The sequence below is a fragment of the Oratosquilla oratoria genome, chromosome 21 (genome assembly GCF_046742065.1).
Source record: "Oratosquilla oratoria isolate Oo_2021 chromosome 21, ASM4674206v1, whole genome shotgun sequence".
NCBI classification, from domain to species: domain Eukaryota; kingdom Metazoa; phylum Arthropoda; class Malacostraca; order Stomatopoda; family Squillidae; genus Oratosquilla; species Oratosquilla oratoria.
In genome coordinates this window covers 21,956,454-21,976,014 of record NC_134797.1, presented here as the reverse complement: position 1 = coordinate 21,976,014, position 19,561 = coordinate 21,956,454, and positions in this window count along the sequence as shown.

Here is a 19,561-nt window from a genome sequence, read left to right as displayed (position 1 = left end):
TGTTCGAAATTAAATAATTATATTTACAGTTGACTGATTATAATTATCAATTGCTTTTTGCTACATTACTTCCGACCCAGGGTAGTGGGAATGATACAGGGATGACCCGTCATCCACGAGGAGCTAAGATGGGATGGGGGGAAGGGGGTGTGCGATGAGAGTGGAATATGTGGGTTTTGATTTGGCTACCTCCCAAATAAGGGGGAAAAAGCCCCTGATACCTTTGCCATTGCCAATATTAGCTAGAACTAAATCTATAAAGTATTTTACGGTGATATGTGTCAAAAGGGCAATTGCTAATTGTCCTGTTTAATGTTCTATTGATTTCAAATTATGACATAAATTTTGTTTTTCAATGTTTATTTCATCTAATGGTTGTCATTACTAGAACCACTTTTACAATATTTTAAATTATAAATTATTTGTGGATCTTTTTTCAGTAATGAATATATTCTACAATTTACATTTTCAACATTTATTTGATTAAAGTAACAATATTATATTGCAAACATTTGATAAATACACAAGAAGTGATTTGCAAAACATCCAGTCAATACTTACAATATTTCCAGTCAGAAGTTGTATTGATAATTTTCGAAAATCATTATCCTTTAACCATCGCATATTAAAAATTTTACATTTTTTCTTGACGACATTTTACTGAAGACGTCATCAACTTTGGTCAATCTGGCTGCTGTTAGACGATACATTTCACCCAAAGGAAATCCCTCTGTGATTTATACGCTTATATTTATTTGTATTACTTATATGTTATCCATGAAATCACCAGACGATTTCATTCCTACGAAGGGAAACCTTTTTGCGATCAACGCGATGAAGCTTTCTTCTGGTTTATATATATATATATATATATATATATATATATATATATATATATATATATATATATATATATATATATATATAAAGAGGGGGAGAGAGATAGTGAGAGAGAGAGAGAAAGTGAGAGACAGACAGACAGAGAGAGAGAGAGAGAGAGATAGAGAGAGAGAAAGTGAGAGAGACAGAGACCGAGAAAGAGAGAGAGGTAAAAATAGATTAAATACCAGAACAGCCTTGTAAGGACCAATAGGTTTGTTGATGTTCGTTTGTCTATGTAACATCTGAACATCCTCAGAGGTTGAGGCGAGACGTCGAGAATTACGTTGGTTCTGAAGAAAACATTTGGCTAGAAAGTGGAGTTTCATCTGAATGATGACGTCACTGCTGCCCTGATGAATATGAGAATACAAAAAGAGGAAATGATAAGCATGAAGATGCATATCGGACACAGGGGAGGGAGAGGCCGTATATGAAAAGGAAATGGAAGGTAAAATGTGCCAGAAATGGAAGGAAAAATGGAGGAGCTGGAGGGGAGGAAGATCAGGAATAAGAAGAGGAGGAAAAGGCGAATGTTTACACATAAAAAGGTCGGAAAGCGGAACAGAAAACGGGAGAATACGGGTGAAAGAAGACGGGCAGTGTGCAACGAGTCAGGTGGAAACCTTTTCGGAAGGAAGAGGAGGAGGAGGAGGAGGAGGAGGAGGAGGAGGAAGAGGAGGAGAGTTGGAGGAGGATAAAAAGGAGGATGAGAAGAAACGGAGTTATTGATGGTGATGGTGGCAGTAACGGTAACGGTGACGACAACGACGATGGAGTAACAGGAGGAGAACTAGGAGGAGGAAGAGGAGGAAGAGGAAAAGTATGGGAAAGGAAGAGTTGGTGTCGACAGAACAAGACCGCACGAAGGTCAGAAAGGAGAGTGATGTGGTACGAAAAGGAATGAAAAAAGAGGGAAAAAATATCAACAAAGAGGAAACAAAAATGAACGAAATCTGGAGAAAACGGGGAAGGGCGCGCGGAGAAATGGAAACGTAGGAATAAAGAGAGGAAGAAGTAAAGAGGAGAGAAGCGAGGACAGGAATGAGAAAGTAATAAAAGGAAGGTAGCGTGCGGAGGATGGAAAGAAGCGAATGACAGAAAAGGACAAAAAAAGAAAGACGAGAGAGGAAAACGAGGTAGAAAGAGGACTTTAATGAGAAAAAGAAAGAAAAGCGAAAAATACCAACCGGGCATACAGGGAAAAAATTAAGACAATAGAAATTAAAAATAAGTAAAAAGTAAGTAGAATTGGTAGAGAAGAGAAGAAAAGTGAGAACGACAATGAAGGTGTGGTGAAAAAAAGGAAAGAATGGAAATTTTGCAAAATAATAAAAGAAAAACAAAGAAGGATTGGTACAGAACAGAAGGACAATGAAGAGGTTGGGGTGAGAAAAAAGTAGAAGAAAAGGAAGAAGAAAAAGAAGAAGAATAGGAAGAAGAAAAAGGAGAAAAGAAGAAAAAGGAGAAAAAAGAAGAAAAAGAAAGGAAAAGAAAAAGCAGAAGATGCAGAAGAAGCAGAAGAAGAAGAGGAAGAAGAAGAAGAAGAAGAAGCAGAAGAAGAAACAGAAGAAGAAGAAGAAGAAGAAGCAGAAGAAGAAGAAGCAGAAGAAGAAGCAGAAGAAGAAGAAGCAGAAGAAAAAGGAGGAGAAAAGAAGAAGAAGAAGAAGCAGAAGAAGCAGAAGAAGAAACAGAAGAAGAAGAAGAAGAAGAAGAAGAAGCAGAAGAAGAAGAAGCAGAAGAAACAGAAGAAGAAGAAGAGGAAGTAGAAGAAGAAGAAGAAGAAGAAAAACGAAAATGTAACGTTGTTGTGGAGAACCTTGCCGACTCTTCTGGATCAATTCCCTCCATACAATGCAATGCGGCACTTGTCTTTTCATTCTGGTTGCAGCCTGGCTCAGTTTTTTTTTTTTTTTCAAATACTATTGTTATCAACGATCAATTATTAATGATTATTAGCAATTACCGTAGTCGTCATCTTTCTTTTCCTCCCTCTTCTTCTTGCTCATCTTTTTCTTCTTCCTCTTCCACTTCTTATTCCTCTTCTTCTTCTTCTGTTTCTTCTATGTTTTTTGCGTGACTACATTTCTATTCAATTAGGAACAGCAGTGACTTTCGTGAAAGGAATTATATGAAATCCACAACACCTGCAAACCTTATACGCATAGCAAAAAAATAAAAAATAAACAAACAAATAAATAGATAAATGAATAAATAAATAAAGTTAATTAGATAAAACAGGGGTGGGGTGTGGAACAGGACTTCTTGGTGTGAATGTTTACACACGAAAAAGTCGGAAGGCGAGCCAGAACAAAGGGGAGACTACAGCATAAGGAAAGCGAGCAGAGTGCAGTGACTCAAGTGGAAACCTTTTCAAATTAGGTGACAGACGAGAGCATCTCTGGGAAGAAAGAGAGCAAACACCCTGCATTAAGCGCAAGAAAAAGGGAGGAGGAGAGGGGGAGAGGAGGGGAAAGAGGGGAGTGGGAGTGGGAGGAAAGAGAGAGCAGGTGGCAGCAACAGCAGTCGGGCGTCAGGTGACTGAGGTTGAAGATATAGATACACTCTTGAAAGAGAAAGAGTGTAGAATGAGAGTGAGTTTGGAGAGAGTATAAGAGAAAATAAACGAGTATATAGAATAATGAAGAAACGTGGAAAGAGAACAGAAGAGATGAGAGAACAGAGATAAGGAAAAGATAGTTGAGAATAGTTGAAGAAAGTTGAAGAGAGCTGAGGAGTATTGAGAGGAGAGGAGAAAAGAGAAAGCAAGATATTATAAAATAAAGATCAGATTTAAAGAAATTAAATAAACAAAGATAAAAGAAAGGAGGACAGATGTAAAAAGAAAATAGAGGAGAAGAGAGGAAAAGAGAGGAGAAGAGGGAAAGTGAATGGTGTAAGGAGGAAGAGGGACAAGACAAGGACATGGGGGGAGAGAGAGAGAGAGAGAGAGAGAGAGAGAGAGAGAGAGAGAGAGAGAGAGAGAGAGAGAAAGAGAGAGGAGAGAGAGAGGAAAGAGGGAGAGGAGAGAGAAAGGAAAGAGGGAGAGGAGAGAGAGAGGAAGGAGAGAGGAATGAGAGAGAGAGAGAAGAGAGAGAGAGAGGAGAGAGAGAGAGAGATATGGAGGGAGGGAGGGAAGGAGGGAGAGAGAGAGAGAGGGAGTAGAGAGAGAGAGGGAGGGATATAGAGAGAGAGAGAGAGAGATAGAGAGAGAGAGAGAGAGAGAGAGAGAGAGAGAGAGAGAGAGAGAGAGAGAGAGGGGGGGGGAGCAGTGACCGATCAACACTCACTATTGATACCCCCACGTTCTACTTCGACGATATTTCGTATCTCGTGCTTCAACAAGAAGCACGCAGGGGCACATTGCCTGAGAATGACAGAGAGCCTTACAGCACAGCTTTACTACAGACATTCGGAGGAGAGAGAGAGAGAGAGAGAGAGAGAGAGAGAGAGAGAGAGAGAGAGAGAGAGAGAGAGAGAGAGAGAGAGAGAGAGAGAGAGAGAGAGAGAGAGAGAGAGAGAGAGAGAGAGAGAGAGAGAGAGAGAGAGAGAGAGAGAGAGAGAGAGAGAGAGAGAGAAAAATAAATGAAAAACGATGAACATGCCATGCAACATTTCGGACTGGATAGAGGGTATATACTGAAAAGAAGAAGAGTTGAAAAAAGATCGTAATCGATGTAAAACGAAGCCGAGTTCGTGAACGGCATGACAAGGGAGTCTAGATCGAACTGAATGAAGAATCATCACGAAATGGGAAGGGAAGATACTAAGACAATATGGGGAAACTGAGACAGAGACAGAGGCAGTCTCTAAGAGAAACAGAACCATAGACAGAGATAGAGATCACGAATACAGGCAAACAGATATTCAGATATACATATATATATATATATATATATATATATTTATATATATATATATATATGTATATATATATATATACAGACATGACAGAATTGAATAGACACCAAGAAAAATGCATTTCTGCTCTTATTTAATGCCTAATGTTATTCAAATTTACCTAATATGTTATATTTACCTAGATTTATGTTTCAGATTACATACAAGATTAATCAAGCATGCCACGAACCAAAGGAGCAGTAGACCTACCTGAATTTCAGCGAGGTCGTATTGTGGGTCAACATGAAGGTGGACTTAGTCAACGCAAAATATCTGAAAATCTGTCAATACCCCTTTCTACTGTTAATAGAATGATCGTACAATTCACCAGAGAGGTCAATAAGGGCACAATTCTTCATTCAGGTCGTCCCGGGACCTCAGAAAAAACCTTGCGTCTTGTCAAAAGATATGTCGAAGAGGATCCACATTGCAAGGCTTTGACATAGCAGCATAAGCTAATGTCAGTCCCAGAACAGCTGTCAGGTATCTCCAGAGTTACTATGGCAGAGCTACAAGAAGGAAACCACTCCTTCGTCCAGCCAATATCAAGCGCAGAAAGGATTGGGCTGTTGAGATGGTGGAGAGCCCTACAGTATGGCCTTTTGGAGCACTGTCATTTTCTCTGAGTCATGATTCGCATTATTTTCTGACAGTGGAAGAATGGGGGTCTGGAGACTCTATAGTCAAGAGTTTTACCTCAAAAGATTGCAACCAACAATGAAACATGGGGGCATTTCAATAATGGTGTGGGGTACACTTTGGAGTGATGATAGATCAGAGCTTGTAAGTGTCAAGGAAACATTGAGGCAAATATGTTTCTATATTAAAGGAAGGACTATTTCCAATATTCTCCAGTGGTTGAATGAGTAAAAATGTCTTCCTATTTATGGAAATGCTCAAGCAACACAAAATTGGTTGAGCCAAAATGGGATCAGGAAACTTCCATGGTCAAGTCAGTCCCCGGATATGAACCCTATTGAACACCTTTGGGGCATATTAGACCGACAAGTTTGCAAAAAGAACAGGAAGCCATCTTCAAAGCCTGAACTCTTAGGATTACTACGGGAAACATGGCAAGAAATCCCTCAAGATGATATTCGTGAACTAATCACTAGCATGCCTAGAAGGGTCCTTGCATTGAAAAAAGCAAAGGGCATATCAACCATTTATAAGCACTTTAATTGTATTAATTGCTTGTTTAATAAATGAAACGTTTTCCCTTTGTGTCTATTCAATTCTGTCATGTCCGTGTATATATATATATATATATATATATATATATATATATATATATATATATCCAAAACATCTTTCTATTTCTTTCAAAAATTTCTGTCATACTTTTACCTCTTTTCACATCTGCTCTCCTCTTTGCCTCCTTTATCTTATGCTTAACTTCACTTCTCTTTACTTTGCACCTCTCATACGATTCACTCGTCCTAATTTGTAGCCAATCTATGAATGCCTACTTCTTCATCCCACCACTCACTACCTTTCCTTCTATTTCCTCCCGCACTCTTTGTTCCACACACCATCTGTGCACACCTTATGCCTCAAGTAGAGAAGGAAAGGTAAAAGGGGCAGATGGAGAGATAATAATGGAAGAGAAGGCAGTGAGGAAGGTGGGCGGAGTATTTTTGGGAGTTGCTAAATGTGAAGGAGGATACGGAGGGAAAGGTAGTTGCAGTGGGAAGCGCTCTGAGCCAAGTAACCAGAGCTGTGTGCTAGGCTCGCTCATGCCGGGATCAGAAGAATCCAGCGACCAATCAGCGTTCAGCACTCCGCCCGGGCCGATCAGCCTGAGCCTTAGACCTCCTTTATAAGGTCTACACAAGTATATCCGCTCAGCACGATTTTTTTTTTTTTTTTTTTTCCTCTCCTTACCTGGGATCCCGGAGGGCATGGACTGAGGCAAGACACACATCAGACCGGGAGGCAGAAGAGCACCGTTGAGATGACTGACAGCATACACTCTTAGTACTGTAATTTATTGTAAAAGTCACTCAGACTTCCTAGGAGGTAGCGGGTTGTGACCCGCGCAAGTTTTCTTTTGTATATACTTTCAATCAATAAAAAAAATGCTTGCTTCATTCTTCTCCATGACTCCACGAATAGTAGACCTCCTTGATTCACCATGAAGTCCTCTCACCCTGAAGAAGCCTCCTGGTGAGGCGAAAAAATTAAGTTTTCGGTGTATTCCAAGTTTCATACAGTTACATTTTCAAGAATAGCAATTGTCGGCACACATCAGCACGTTTCGTTTGGTTAACACTATGGATGATATCGTTCATAATCTGAACCACGAAGAAAATGAATCCTTTTATAAACTGAAGAACCTTCATTTGAAGATAGTCAAAGCTATCAGCGCAGTTGACTTCAACCAAAATTGCCTTTGCGAGAACCTGTTCCTCAGTGAGTGAGTGAGAGAGAGAGAGAGAGAGAGAAGGAGTATTGGCAACATTTCTTAAACCTTAACCCCGTTTTCTTCTCCATAGACAGGCCTAAAGGAAGCCACCTCGCTTCAACCAGAATAAAATGTATTAGGTTCACCACCTATCTGGAGGCTAGGACGGTGCCTTTCACAGAGGGCTTTGTAGCGTGGAATTTAATGAACCATGCCCTTGGTTTAACTTCGCCGGTGGCAGGACTCGAACCGCCATTACCTCGACCTTCGCCGCAAGTAACGACGCCCTAACCCACTAGGTCATACTTCTTCCTAGTAGTTAAATTAAATCATCTAATGCCTCCCCATATTGACGAATACAGGAATACTGCAAACTTACCACATCAATAATATGATGTACTTTTTACTTATTAATTCATTAACTTGTTTCCTTATCAATTTCTAATGTTACGCACTTCTGTTAAACTTGCTTGCCTAATCATTCTTTAGTGCTATACAGTTCTGTTCAAATCAGGGACGTTGTAAGGACAAGACGGGAACCCGAAAGTGTCTGCCCTTCAGCCAAACGAAACTGTCCGGCATGTGTAGACTTGGATGATGAAACGAGGCAGAGAAACCTAACATAAACCCATTCCGTAGAGGGCGTCAATCTTTCCTTTTCTTGTGGCTACCGGCAGTCGATTTTACTCGATTCTGTGACACCCTATCGAGGGAGTTAAAGCCAATCCATGTCGGCTGGGAATTCTCTTTTTATTCCGAAAGCGGCCGGACCTTTTGTCCCCGCAGTGGCAAACGGTCCGGGTGGACGGACACACACACACACACACACATACACACACACACACACACACACAAAAAAAAAAAAAAAGGGAGGAGCTACTGTCCTAAGACTGGAATGTAGTTACGAAAGTAAAAGGTGGACGGAAATCAAGAAGAAAAGCCGGGAATTGGTTTACTACAAGGGTGGTCGACTGGCCTTATGTCGAGCGTCGCTACAAGTGCATCAAAGGCTTTAACAAGGGTGATGCAAACAAGGTCATCATATTAAAACAACAGGGCAGGACTCGCAGTAATGGTTATAAACTGGACAAATTTAGATTTAAGAAGGAAATAGGCAAGAATTGGTTTACTAATAGGGTGGTCGATGAATGGAATAAACTTAGTAACCATGTAGTAAGCACTGAAACTATCAGTTGTTTTAAGAAACGATTAGACAACTTTATGGATGGGGATGACAGGTGGTGATGGATACGGAGCTGCCTAGTGTAGGCCTTATGGTCTCTTGCAGTCTCCTTCATTCTTATGTTCTTATTTCTTATGAGCTAGGAGCATTGTAACACAGGATCCAGCCTCATACAGAAGAGGTATTCAATCCTTTTCACATACATACATATACCAAGGCTTTTTCCCCCTTACAAGGGAGGTAGCCAAAAAGAAAAAGACATAAAACCATTTCCACCCATTCCATCCCTGAAAACACTCCACACATCTCCACCCTCCCTCTTATCTTGGCACCTCCTGGATGTCGGGTCATCCCTGCACCTTGTCCACTGCCCTGGGTCAGAAGCAGTGTCGCAAGACACAGCACATCCACAGCAAGGCCGCTTCATTAAATCGGCGACCCCTCTCTCCGTCCCCCATCCATAAAAGGAGAAGACGGGGAGAAATCCCTTCGGGCTGCGTCAAATTTTGCTCACACATACTACCTCACCCCCATCCCCCCGCCCATTCCACCTCATGCAATCACAACATCATCCATATACAACCATTCTCCATTCACTCCTGTCTTCTGTCCTATTCACACGAACGGGGAAAAAGTGTCCGACTCTGTTGAAGGATATCGGCAGGAACTCTTCTGAAATAACACTGCGTGGGTCTCTGAAACAACATCGATCGCTGCAATCTGGGTCGTGACATATATACGACGCAGATTAAAGAATGTGAGAGGTGAGCTAATGTATTTTCAGTCGTATTTGACATCATGGCTCCCTTTCCGTTTGCCATGGAAAATGTGAATTTCACAAGAGCGCTTAGGAATTTTGTCTCTTTCCCGAAGCAGTATTATTAGACGACGTTATGTGATTTATCTGCGTACATAAAAACATACATATATACATACATACATAAATACATGCATAAATATATACATACTTGCATACATACATAAATACATACATGCATGCACTACATTTATTGATCACTCTAAAGCTACTACATTCATATTTGTATATATATATATATTTTTTTGTTAAGTGGGACTATACGAACACTTCTCCAGTCCTCTGTCATAATAATAACAAAAAGTAATGGCAATAGAATAAAATACAATGAAAAAGTAGAAATGTTAAATGACCTCAGTAATAAAACCTGAGATGATGAACGGCACTATAAGCCTCGCCTCATGAAGTCCTTAATCACGATAGTGTTAATTTCAAACTTAATATCCTGGTTTTTACCATGTCATCTTATCCTATCACGTGGCTTAAACAAGAGCTTTCTTTATTCGATTTACAGTAGCTATGTAGACAGAATCTTACGAAAACAATAAAGAAAGGTGAGAGGATCATATAACAAGATGCTTAGTTACAACACAAGTTATCATTTTTACGTGCTCGGAATTTCATGGGCAGTAGTAGTACCCGCGAGCTGTTAGACTCTTGGATAGGTCCACGTTCTTCAAACGACGATTGAAACCGACCTCTTGTTGGCACACTAAAGTAAGACAATTTCATATATTATTACCTCACCTTACTGAAGGAGTTATTACAGTGCACGTTAGAATAGTGCCAATTAAATTGGCGCCAGAAGTAAGGAAAAGGAACATTATGATGCATTATGATAAACTGAAATTTGACACGGAAAAAGGAATGTCAATTCTAACCTTACGAGTGTTTAACTAATAGTACGTGCGGATATAGAAATGGTTACAGAGTGCCTACAGTATACAGATATTTTTTCAGGTACTCATTTCAATATACATTTTCATTTCTATCTAGTCATTTAAGACCTGATTCATTGTTTCCTTTCCTCCAAGTGCTGGAAAGGAATGGCCTCTATGGTCCATTGCAATCAATCTTATAATTTCTTTCAGCATTGTTAATTGAGCTTACTTCATTGATTACGATTTCTGAATACCCGTCTTACTTTAGATCCTACACATGTTTGTCTGGCTTCCTGGTTCAGCACTATTTCATCACCCTTCATATCTCTGTCTTTCCATGAGCTTCATTTTTTATATTCAGCGAATCACGCTGCGTGCATTGCCAAGATTTAACCTCGGGCACGTAGTCAATTCCCCCCACTTCTTTGTAATCTGGACTTCCATTACGGCGAGTCTGGAAACTAATTCGTGTGGATCTGTTTAACCAAAAGTTTCATTTTAAACCTTTTTCTTCTTCTTCTTCTTCTTTGTTGTACTAATCCATTCCATGGACTGTTATAACTTCTTACACCAAACCCTGCATTCCTTTTTTAACATACTATTCGTTTGTTTTCTGTCCTGATTTTCTCCTACGCAGTTTATTGTCCTTAATTACTCCACACATAATTGCAACCTAAACTGTTTCGCTCTACGTGTTTTTCTCTTTTCGTATACTATCTGGCACATGCTTACCTTGAATAATTAATCAATGTGCTTTAATTTCCCCTATATGTAGGCCCATTTTACTGAGCTGAAAATATATATCATTAGTTACGTTCTGCTTCTCGCTTTTTTAGTTTTGATTTCCTAGGTTCATCTTTGTATTCTATCAGTATTAAGGGCCATTTACACGGTCAAACCCGGTTTGTCAAACCAGTGTTTGAAGTGATGTTTGACTGTGTGAATGGGGCATTTGGTTGCAAAACACGTTTGATAAATGTGATTGACGACCAAATACCCAATTCACACAGTCAAATATCATTTCAAACACTTGTTTGACAAACCGGGATTGACAAACCGTTTGATCGTGTAAATGAGCCTTTAGGCTCGTACCATTACTGTCCCCATCACCGATAGATTTCTTAACATAACTAAACAGTTCCAAAATTATATCTTACATTTTCTTTCTGGTGATCCTCTCAACCTATTCCTACCCTCAACTCCCCCCCCCCATCCATCCACCCTCTACTAAGAACCTTATGTACCAAAGAATCTCTCAACTTATCCGCCTCCGCGTCTAGATCTACAGAAAAACATCAAACCGCCTTTACCTGACCGTCCTCTTTTTTTCCAACGCTACCATGTCTAAGAATTCCTCCCACACATTCCCCACCTCTCTCCCTCTTACAATCCCTCCCACACACTCCCCACCTCCTCTCCCTCTTACACAGCACCTCCTCCTCTCCCTAATTAGCTTCATTGCTGAAGGCTCTTCGCCTATACATCGTTCCTCTTCTCTATCTCTCCCCTTGAACTCTGCTTTCTCCATTAACCACTGCTCTATTCACTCCCTTCAATTCTCACACTTGAGATTGAAAACGTCTGCCACGCGTGTTCTGTTGGTGCTGGGTATCCTCGCCTTTTCCTTCACTTTCCCAATTCCTCATACCGCTTACTAACGTACAACGATTAAAAATTCATCTTCCATACCATACCGTGAACTTCTGAGGTTTTTACGTGGTTACCAAGGTATTTGGGGCCTGTAACCACAACAAAAATTCGAATGTTTTTCATTATATCGCTCGGCGTCTATGACCTTGGCAGTTACGACGCCAGATAACCTTTAATCAATCAAACAATCAATCAATCATTATATCGCAGGTCTTACTCAAGTGTTAACCAAATCGGTACAACCTCCAGCTCACCTATAATACTGTAACCTAACTTGGTTGACCATCTTATTAAAGAGAAGAACAGACAAGGACGTTACCATTGTACCAAACTTGATTGTGCAAAAGGAATGATCTGGAACTTGATCATTGTCCAACGACACTCGCGTGGCCCAGTATATAATCTTAATTTCATCGAGTCTTTTTTCAAGCGAAACATCCGACAAATATATGAAATTACGACAAATGGAAAAGCTCTGCCTCTGAGACTCGAACCCTTTGTCATAATTTTTCCTTTTTTCTCTTTTTCTTTTCTTCCTCTTCCTCCCTTTTCTTTTACTTTCTTTTTTCTTTTTCGCCTTTTCATTTTGATTTTTTTTTTTCATTTTCTTCTTTCTTTACTGGTTTTTCTTATTTTTCTTCATCCGGGAGTGACTATTTAAGACTCCAGACCAACGAACCTTGAGGCACCATTTCCCCTCATACCTCACCGGTTTCTCTGTTGTGAACGCTGACCCAATCTATTCGCAATAATTATCATCATTTCGTATGTCAACAGCCTGAGTTGTCAAAAATGGCAACTAGTGAGGTAGGTCACAAGTTCTGGGTTGTGCAAGTCTGTTCAGGAACAGGGAGATCCTATCATGTTTAACTCATTTACGATAAATTCTAACTAAAAAAGGAGATAAATCGTCTATATGCAACTAAAGGCCAATCAGTTTGACATCGGTTATAGGAGAAATGCTTGAATCAATAATAGTAAATAGACTCAGAGAACACATCGAAAGACATGATTTAATTCGTGATACACAGCATGGTTTCTCCAAGGATATGTCATGTGTGACTAATCTTCTATCCTTTTACACTAAAGTATATAAGGCGTCAGATAACAATGATAATTAGGATGTTATTTACCTTGACTTTAGCAAAAGCATAGGAGGAAAAGTGTTAGAATGGATTAGAGCTTGGATTAGTAACAGAAAACAGAGGGTCACCATAAATGGAGTAAAATCTAGGTGGGGCAATGTTACTAGTGGGGTCCTCCAGGGCTCGATTTTGGGTCCCTTGTTGTTCATTATGTACATAAACGACTTAGACGATGGCATAGTGATGTTAGTAAGTCAGCGGACGACACTAAAATGGGACGCCAAACTAAGTCAGGAGACGACGCAGAGATTCTGCAGAATGATCTTAACAAATTGTTCACATGGTCGGTGAAATGGCAAATCAACTTCAATATATCTAAATGTAGCGTGTTAAACGTAGGGCTACATAACCCCGAAAATAGATACAGCTTAGAACACGCTTTTAGAGAAAATTGAGTGCGAGAGAGATTTGGGAGTTCTAGTGAGTCCAGACCTTAAAACGAGAAAACAGTGCACTAGCGCCAGGAATAAAGCTAATAGAGCATTAGGTTTCATTGCTAGGACTGTAACGAATAGAAGGGTAGAGGTAATTATCAAACTCTATCTAGCGATAGTTAGTCCCATCCTTGACTATGCGGTACAGTTTTGGTCTCCGTCCTACAGAATGGACATCAATTCACTAGAATCAGTACAGAGAAGAATGACCAAAATAATACATGGACTCAGAAATTTGCCTTACGAAGAGAGGCTTAGGCACCTTAACATACACTCTCTGGAAAGACGCAGAGTGCGGGGGTGATCTAATAGAGGTGTTCAAGTGGATCAAAGGCTTTAACAAGGATGATGCAAACAAGGTCATCATATTATAACAACAGGGCAGGACTCGCAGTAATGGATTTAAACTGGGCAAATTTTGATTTAAGAAGGAAATAGGCAAGAATTGGTTTACTAATAGGGTGGCCGAAGAATGGAATAGACTTAGTATCCATGTAGTAAGCGCTGAAACTATCTGTTGTTTTAGGAAACGATTAGACAACTTTATGGATGTGAATGACAGGTGGTGATGAAAACGGAGCTGTCTAGTGTAGGCCTTATGGTCTCTTGCAGTCTCCTTCATTCTTATGTTCTTATGTTGAGTCTTTATTTGACAGCACAGACAAAGGTCTGAATCAGAGTCCCCCATTTTCTCATGCTTGCTGCAAAACAGCAGCCAATACCTGAGCGTAGCCTATTTAGCTGTACTTTTCTGGGAAAGTAGCGTAGCTGGTGGGGTAGGTATTCAACGCCCATGTCGTCCACCCTGGGTAGTTCTTGAAACTAGCGAAATCTGCAGCAAACAGCAATCACAGCCTTTATTTACAACGAAACAATTCTTCAAGAAAACTTTTGAGAAAACAGCGAAATCTGCAGCAAACACCACAGCCTTTATTTACGAAACAATTCTTCAAGAAAACTTTTTGAGAAAACAGCGAAATCTGCAGCAAACAGCGACCACATCCTTTATTTACAACGAAACACTTCTTCAAGAAAACTTTTGAGAAAACACCAATGCGTGAACAAACCCTTCATCTAAATGCTAATCGAGTCTTACTTTAATCCCCTTAGACATCGTTGCGCACTTTGCAGTGGCTTACGTCCTGTGCAGTTGAGGAATAAATCCCAACCTAAATAGGGTCTCGATTTTACGTCCTATGCAGTTGAAGAATAAATCCCAGCCTGAATCGGGTCTAGATTAAACAAGGCGGCCAAATACCCAAAGTAAATGAAACTATCAGACAAGTTCTCTCGGGACAACATCTTGGATCCTTCATCCCAATTCACGACAGATTCTTCGCACCTTCCCTCCCCTCACCTCACCTCAGTTTCATCATCAGGATCCAAGAACAGGTATCGAAGTACTCGAGGTCGGTGTCATTATGGTCCATGATTTGACCTGTGACGACGTCATCAAAAATATCCAGAGGTGTGCTGTGGAACAACCGGTGCTATCTTCTTTCCTTCCCAGACTCCTCATACACGACCAAATGACTCTCAGTGTGGTTCCAAAGGAATCCATCCAAATCCATTTCCAGCATCCCTCCTCAACCTCCCCACCTACATCCAGGTGGCCAGTCCAACTTACACTTACAGTCCAAATTACATTACATCTCCGCAACAGGCCAAACGCTCATAAGCATCAAACCCAACCTGAAAAGAATAAGAAGAGGAAGAAGAGGAAGAAGAGGAAGAGGAAGAAGAGGAAGAGGAAGATGAGGAAGAGGAGGAAGAGGAAGAAGAGGAAGAGGAAGAAGAAGAAGAAAAAGAGGAAGAATCAAGAAGACTTAGGAAGAGGAAAAAACGTATTCAAGAACATACTTAATCTTCATACTTCGATAAAAACACACATATTGAGCTATCTATATACCAAGATCTTTCCCCCCCCTTATAAGGGGGGTAGCCAAAGTCAAAGGCACGTACATACTCCCACCCATTCCACTCCCTTCCGCCACCCTTTCCCATCTTTCATCTTAGCTCCTCGTGGATGACGGGTCATACCTGTATCCCGTCCACTGCCTGGGTCAGAAGCAATGTAGCAAGGCACAGCACATCCATAGCATATACTGATGTCACTACAATTAAGGCTGGGTATTATACGTATTGTTTGCATCTGTGGACTGTAGGGAAATATAAATTGCATCAGGAAAGCCATAACCTCAATAATGACGCCATGCCATTAATCGTGGGAAGAAGCACAGTCCTGATTGGTAGGTGGTATGCTGGGGTCGTAGCTTGATTCCTATATACTCATTCAATCGTTCCCTCTACGGCCTGTGCCCTGGTGGCCTCTTCGGAAACATGCTGGTCTCGCATTCGTTTAGTTGTGGGTTCGAATCCCGCTCTCCAATTCTCAGCAGCCCAAGCACATAGAAATAAGGTGATGGCTTCGGTCGCAGCTACTCAGGGCCTCCTGGTGTAGTAGGCTCCTGGCCTTCCTTTCTTTAGGTAACCTGATCAGAAGACTAAAATGAAGTCGCATTTTTAAGGCCTCAAGGTGAAATCAAAGCACGCATCCATCGCCGGCCTTCCAGCGTCCAGGGCAGCGTCCAGAGCAGCGTCCAGACACACTGTTCATTTCCGACGGACTCAGCACGAGTCCAACATGCTGGGTCGGCGCCATGCATAATGATGTTTGATTAGCGATATCATTCGTAGCTCAGCGGCAGGCCACATATCCGTGGAATATCATCATTAGCGAGGCTGTTGTTGTCTATCTCGTTTAAGCCCTTCCGTAACGAATGGTAATTTTTCATTTATTCTGACTGCAGCCAGACTATCCTATTTTGTTTCCGAAGCGCTCGCTCCCTTCTTACTAAAGGGTGGATGAAAAGAATACGGATAAAAATGAAGTGGATTATCACCACACAGATGGAGTGGGATTTTTAGATAAAAAGACCTTCAGATAGAGCTAATGTATGTGTGCATATGTGTAGATGTGTGTGTGTGTGTGTGTGTGTGTGTGTGTGTGTGTGTGTATTCACTTGGTCTTTGGATCACGTGTTGGACTCGTGATCGACAGCTATTTCCCTCCCGGAAGAGAGCTCAGAGCTCGTAGGTCCGATCTATGGGTAATGCTATGACCTTACACACACACACACACCCAACTCCCCGCCCACGAGAGTCAGAGTAACGACCCGAGGCACAGCGATACCGAAATAATTTCGGCCCTGGGCAGGATTCGAACTGGTTACTGGGAGCACTTCTGCTTCCCAGTTCAGCGCTCTACCAACTGTGCCAACTGTGTGTGTGTGTGTGTGTGTGTGTGTGTGTGTGTGTGTGTGTGTGTGTGTGTGTGTGTGTGTGTGTGTGTGTGTGTTTGTGTGAATAAAATACCTCTGTGCCGATCAAAACGAAATTGTTATGATCCAGGCGTTGTCGGAAGGGATCAGAATTTGAAAAGACGATAACCATTGGTCTGTGGATCTGTCTTACCTCACCAGAGCTGCTTCCCACACACAATATAGTGAAGTGTGCTTTGGCTTCTCAATAAACTGCCGTCCCTGATGCGCCGGCACAAATCATTTGGCAAAGGAAAAGTGTCAGCAAAGAAGTCGTGACATATCGTTTGACTCAGCGTTGTCGGCGGCAAACCTTGACGCCAAGTTAGTGCTATGGAGGTTAAGAAATATCTTGAAGGAAAGGGGAAGGAGGAAGGGAGAGAATTTTTGGCAGAGTTTACGTATGAGAGAGAAAGAAAAGAGATGAAGAGATAGAAATGGTAAAGAACTTTGCAGACACGAAAAAAAATATATAAGAAGTAAAATGCTGGTGAAAAGGAAAGAAGAAAAAGAAAGAAGAAGAAAAGAAAAATTAAATGATGACGAAAATGACAGGAACGGTCGAGAGAATTGAGATTGGATAACAACAACTGTTGCCTCGAGTTTCGTGACTGGAAACCCGTAACCTACACCAGTCAACAAGGGCCCTCAGGCCTTTCCACAGAACTCTTCAAGAAGAAATGTTGGACAGATGTCTGTGCTGTATTAGTATGGGTTTGCTTCTGTGCCATTGGCAAAGGTGAAGAAGGAGGAGAAAGAGGAGGAAGAAGAGGAAGAGGAAGAGGAGGGGGAGGATGAGAAGGGGGAGGGGAGGAGGAGGAGGTGGAGGAAGAGGAGGGGGAGGGGAGGAGGAGGACGAGGAGGAGGAGGAAGGGAGGAGGAGCGGAGGAGGAAGATGAGGAGGGGCAGGAGGAGGAGAGAAAGAGGAAGAGAGGAGGAGGAGGGGGAGAAGGAGGAGGAGGGAAATGAGGAGGAGGACGAGGAGGAGGAGGAAGGGAGGAGGAATGTAGGAGGAAGATGAGGAGGGGCAGGAGGAGGAGAGAAAGAGGAAGAGAAGAGGAGGAGGATTAGGAGGAGGAGGAGGAATGTAGGAGGAAGATGAGAAGGGGCAGGAGGAGGAGAGAAAGAGGAAGAGAGGAGGAGAAAGAGGAAGACGAGGAGGAAGGGAGGAGGAGCGGAGGAGAAAGAGGAGAGAAAGAGGAAGAGAGGAGGAGGAGGAGAAAGAGGAAGACGAGGAGGAAGGGAGGAGGAGCGGAGGAGGAGGAGAGAAAGAGGAGGAGAGGAGGAGGAGGAGAAAGAGGAGAAGGACGAGGAAGAGAATGGATCCTGGAGGGGGAAAGTCTGCGTTTGTCAATTCTATGTAGAAAGAAAGTGTTTAAACTTGATAGAAATCCTTGAATGTGTCCTGCAACTTCAAACGAAGTTATGGGGGTTGAAAACAAACAGTGAGGAACTAAACATCTTTTATGTCCGTCTTTCAGGACGACAATATGAAGGATCCCATCGTTAGTCCTCTGAGGACGGAACAAGGGGGATTAAAATAATAAACTAATAAAAATAATTCGAAGAAAGTAAGTTGGAGACAATCGACAGAGATGAGACAACTGATAACGAAGAAGGAAGGAAATGCGCGCAAGGGGGGGGAGGAAAAGAAAATGAAAATTGAACGTCAGTGAAGAAGGAGAAGACTGAAAGGAAAGAGACATTTCTTAGGTATAGGAGACAAAGAAGCGGCACAAGATAAGCTGTGGAGACGAAAGGGGGAAACGTGACAAGAACAGGAGAATATGGGAAGAGGGGCGGAGGAACCGAGGAAAGAATGGAAAAGGGTCCAAACTGTGGTCAGACGGCGGACACAAAGTCTGCGTGGGGAGAGAGAATGAGAAGAGAGAAGAGAGCTGACAGACACGGATCTTGGGGGGGAGGGGGTGGGGGAAGGATGGGTAAAACCGCAAGGAATAAAAAAGTGGACAAAAGATTGGAGAGTTTCAAATAATCAATCTTCATCGACTCCGCTCGATAACCTAAGGCTTGATTGTCAGAGGGAAGTTGGAACGAAATTCCAAAGGTTGGGCCAAAGTGGGAAAAAAAAAAAAAAAAAAAAAAAAAAAAAATCGACCTGCTCTAACGTTACAAAAGAAATGATTCGACGATGTCTTAACATATTCAGGAAACGAAGACGTTACTCTGCTAAATATTACACCCTTGATTCCAAGTTGAATGGAAGGAGAGGGAAATAGATCAGATAGCTCACTTTCCTTCGACAGGTTTGAAGATAAGGAAATCCGGTAGCAGATGGAAGCGTAGGAAAGAGACATATTCGTGTGTGTATAAATATGTACAAGTGCTCAGACACGCACACACACACACAACAACCTATTGCACGAGGAAGACAGTAACAGTATGTAGTATCGGCGAAAGCCTTTCACGCCACGAGTGGGTGGGAGAAGGATTCCCGAAAATTTTCTCGTTTTATTTTCTTCTTTCCTCGGAGTGCCGTCCTCCGTCTCTGTCTCTCTCTCCCTCTTTTACTATTCTCTCTCTCTCTCTGACTTTTTTTTTTTTAACTTAGGTTATCCCCTCTTTTCCTCCTCTCTATATTCCCGATATTTCCCCTCATGTTACTCATAGCTATCCTGCCGGCTCTTCCTCTTTTTCAGTCCTCTGATATCACTCCTCTTTTGTATTCGATACCCTTTACTCCTTGTAATCATTCCCCTCTTCCTCCTCCTCTTCTTCTTTATTCTCCTCCTCGTCCTTCCTCTCCTCTTTCTTTTTCTCATCCTCATCTTTTTCTCGTCTCTCTTGTCCTCCTCCTCCCCCTCCTACCTACTCTATTTTGGGGGGGAGACTCCCACTAACCCCACTTCCCCTTTATTCCTTGTCCTACTTTTCTTGTTCCATCTCCCCCTCTTCTTCTTCGTCATGTTCCTCTTTCTTTTCCTACC